Below are 4,365 nucleotides of genomic sequence, written 5' to 3'. Positions count from 1 at the left end.
TGTATATAGGCCTAAATATATATATATATATATATACATACATATATACATACACATACATAAATATATATAGGCCTATATATATATATGTATATATATATACATAATATGTAATATGTGTACATAATAATGCCTAACATTGCGACATGAAACACTTTCGGAATTTCCAAACTTTATGGAACGCCAAAAGTGAATTATGTTCCTTGCAATAATATCGGTCAAATAGTGTCTCTGTCTTTCATCCACGGCTGTATGCAAAACCCGTCAACTATTATATATCCAAGAAAATGAAACGTCTGCAGTAGCAGTGATAAAACCTGGTGATTGAAAACATTGCATTTGTATGGCGACGGCATAGTAACAGTCGAAACTTTACTATTACTGGGCTATAAAGACATAAATTCTTTAATTTAACTTGCAGCTAAAGCTGTGTGTATTGTCCTGATACACACTGTAATTTATCTCATACTGTATATAAATAATTAACACTAATTATATCAAAAAATACACTAATAATAATAACAATAACGATAAAAATAAGAATAAGATTAAAATAGTACTAATAATAATAATATACTATAAGTAATAAATAGTAATAAAATAAATTAATAATACAGTAATAATAATTTGTTCTTATATGGCACTTTATGCCAACTAAGTATAATTTTCAATTTATACCACGTGAAAATACGCCTTTTAATCTTTACAGAGAGAAGCTTTTGCGCTGTACTCGATGTAAACACCAGAAGTACTGTAATATATTTTGCCAGGTAAACAAGCTTTGATTATTACGTCATAAATCGTCTCAATTTCTTTCTCTGTATTATGCTGCTTTTATTATTCCTTGTTGAAGGTTTACGTGATATATTAATGTTTGTAGTTTACCTTACTTGAATTAACATATTTTCTTGTGATTTGAAAAATAGGATTAGGTATTATCAAAAGGTTCATGATAAGAATATCACCAATAGATATTTGTATGAGAGACGACAGTGAGTGAGATCATTATTTCCTCTAAAATCTGCTCTTATTGCACTACTTTACGAGTCTAAACATATTTTTGACGTTAATGTGATTTCTGAGCTACGCCTACAATCTACTTTCTAACTTTAACCATAACTCCAAGTGTGAGCGAAAAATCAGTCTGGAGAGGCATCAGTGCAGGTTAGGTCTGCGGCAATTTTGTGTAGAAGTGGGTTATTGGTATACCAAGTGTGCGCTGCGCATCAATGACGAGAGGCTGCTTAAAATCCAGTCCACCAGAGGCACTATTCCTCATACTATGACACCTTTCGTTGAGTTATTTTTTGATAAGATTATATCACAATTCTCCTTTCGAGCATCTTTAGTTCAAATTGAATACATACATACACCCCCTCCCACACACCTGTCTCTTATACCCATCTAGAATGTAGGCCTCTACTTATCTTAAGTGTCAGTGGATGGTGGCAATCCATGGTGATCCACAGTAAAAATAGTTTGATTCTTTGTTTACATCATCGATGTATTTTAATTACAAGAAACTATTAATTTTCTATAGAAATCTGCATGGGATTTACACAAAGCAGAATGTAAAAAACTCCCCAAGTTGGCGACAGAAAATTTCAAACTGGTAGAAGAAGATGTTTTATTTTTTACTAGGCTTCTCATAAAAGTTCAGCGAGAGAAGGTAAAATAGATTAGGTTTTATTTAGTATTTATTGAAAGTGTACTTTGACTTCGAACGTATACCGTAAAACCTCGAATAGAAGCCCAGTGGGCTTAATCTCGAGAAGAAGCCCATCTCGAATTCCAGCCCCCATTAAATTAATGCACGCTTGGTTTATAAATACAGTAGTTTAGGTGATTTAATGCCGGTAATACACTCCAAGGCCTCGAGGGTTGAGGGGGGAGGGTGTGTGCGGAGGTGCAGCCGCACCCCCAAAATGCAAAAAAAGTTCCTGGTGTAGGTTTAAGCCTAGGCCTGCCTAGTACTACAATAGAAAATTTGCAGGGCAGCAAGTAGAACACGATTAGGCCAACAAAAGTACACATAATTATCGTCACCATTTTCACGAAGAGACACAAACAATTTCGACAACGTTTTGAGAAAAACGCGTTTGAAGTGGACTACTTCACAAATCCGTAAATTTCACTATCAAGATAACGGAATTTTGAATATTTTTTTTACATTTGTTTAAAGATAAAGCATTAAACAATCCAAATGTGTAATTTATTTGTCTTTTCTTAACTTTAATCAACCTGTTAATTAGCGTAAAAAGTTTGTGTCTGTTCGTGAAAACGATCAGAATAAACACAGCATAATGTTGTTTACACGTAGAGTGAAGTTTGTGTCTCTTCGTGAAAACGGTACGCGCTATGCCTAGTCGTCAAACAAAATAAAAATTCATTTTTTTTATCCCAAATGTAAATACTGCAGTGATTCGAAATAAATACAGTGTAGGCCTATTCTTTTCCTTCCTTATTGTTTACGTGGCTGTAATGTGCCCTCGTACTCGTACGTGGCTGTCGTTTTGTCCACTAGGCCCCGGTATTCTACCTTTTTAAGCTGGTGACCATGAGTTCCAATTTGTTAAGACCAGCGGCGGGCCGACATATTTTTTTTTTCAATGACAACACCACCCATTCACTTTCATAGGCCTACAAGTATAGGCCCTATGCCTACACTATAGGCCTGAGCCTGGCTTAAGGTTGATGATACCTTAAGATCAACGGTTAGGCCTTTGTTTGTTTTTTTTAAATGAGGGTGTTATAGTGGAATATCGAATAGAGAAGGGGTACTCTAAACAAACTTGCACCCCGAGTTCTACTCTACCATTAGAAATATCCCGAGCACCAAAATGGGACCTCTACCTCAACCCCACATGTTTGGGGCTGAGGTAAGAAAATTTTTTAACATAAACACATCGGATGCCCGAAATGGCTCTCTTTGATTTTAAAAATACGTTTTCAAAGCCGGAGTGTTCCCAAAATAACATAGGCCCACCCACCGTCTGGGGCTCTTTGCGGCCCCCTGGCCCCCAGCGCCTGGCTCCGGACCTTTGGCTCCTTCGTTATGCCACTGATTCCGGATTTACAATTTTTGAACCCCCACGCCCCCACTGGGGCCCTTATCATCCCACTAGCCTCCAGCGTCTGGCTCAAGACCCTGGCCCCCTTCCTTACGCCACAGATCCTTTGTAGTTCCACATTTACAATTTTCGCACCCCCCCCTCCCCAGATTGGAACCACCCTACACCAATGCACGCCACGATACAGATTTAGTGGCCCTACTTATTGTTTCATAGTAGTAATTCCCAAAATTTACAGTATTCATTTTGAAAAGAAGCCACAACCCCTCTTTACTTTGCAAAAATAGCCCCAAAAAGAAGCCCATCCAAAGTTCCCAAAAAAAAAAAAAAAAAAAAAAAGAAGAAGGCCAGGCCTTCAGTTCGAGGTTTTACGGTAAATTAAAGAAAGCCTTAAGCACCCAAAGAAACATTTTAAAACATTTCTCAATCAGTAAATTTTCGAACCCATATTCTGTTTTCTGTTATCGGACCTCATTACATGCATCGTCGAATTAACTTTTACCATAGGCCTACCTCTTTTCAAACATTTCGATTTAAACTACATTTGATATACCCTCGGAACTGCAAAGCCAAATAGTCAGTGGATGGATGCATGAATCCCCCTCTGACAAAATACCTATTTTTAACTAAAAAATGAAAATTGTGCTTATGCAAATGTGGTACTTTGATAGAGCAGCTAAAGCTCTGAGAAACAGTTATCATCAATGAATGAGAAACTGGAAAGAAAGAATTAATACTAAGTTCACTATTAACAGTAAAGTTAATTTTTTACTTGTTTGTTTTAGTTAGATAAGCATTATTTCTATAATCTCCTGTGAATTTTTATCGTTTGTTTTCCATCTGTAAGCCTATGATTAATATAATCACATCTACATATAATAATCTCATTCTTTGCAACCTTTAATACTGTATTTTAATATTATTATAATTTAGAAACAAGGTCGGCAACAAGAAGATAGGACTGATGAGTTTCCGCAAAGCATCAACGACCTGATAGACCGTAAATATTAGTACTTAAATAATTAAGTTCTGTCTGTACAATAAGTTAATACTGTAGAATATTTTGTTTGCCGAGAGCCTAGAGAAATCAACAGTAGAGCAGCTAAAGTAACATGCTGTGCACTTTATTACTAAAGCGTAAGAATTCGCACATAATATCTTTAATGTGTAGATTCATAATAGATGTTTGCGTTAAGCGTTTTTTTGTTTATTTTCCTCACATCCAACAGCAAGTACACTCGCCACTTACAGGTGAGAACAGGGGTGGCGCCAGGATTTGCCCGACGGGGGTGGG

General features: G+C 36.3%; 1 protein-coding gene across 1 annotated transcript in view; it reads left to right on the top strand.

Annotated features, from left to right (window-relative positions):
- The first annotated feature begins 696 nt into the window (after positions 1 to 696).
- The window catches only part of LOC117119276 (histone-lysine N-methyltransferase ASHR1-like), a 12,478-nt gene continuing 8,809 nt past the window's right edge, over positions 697 to 4,365 (top strand). Inside the window, exons 1-3 of the mRNA XM_033264081.1 lie at positions 697 to 770; positions 1,541 to 1,669; positions 4,005 to 4,071. The gene's annotated coding sequence lies outside the window, so the exon portion shown is untranslated. The remainder of the gene's footprint in view (positions 771 to 1,540; positions 1,670 to 4,004; positions 4,072 to 4,365) is intronic.

This window comes from Anneissia japonica, unplaced genomic scaffold (assembly GCF_011630105.1).
Source record: "Anneissia japonica isolate Jap-2015-1 unplaced genomic scaffold, ASM1163010v1 scaffold288205_len162070_cov146, whole genome shotgun sequence".
NCBI classification, from domain to species: Eukaryota; Metazoa; Echinodermata; class Crinoidea; order Comatulida; family Comatulidae; genus Anneissia; species Anneissia japonica.
The sequence above is the reverse complement of the archived record's forward strand: the minus strand, read 5'-3'. Positions and strand labels throughout refer to the sequence as shown.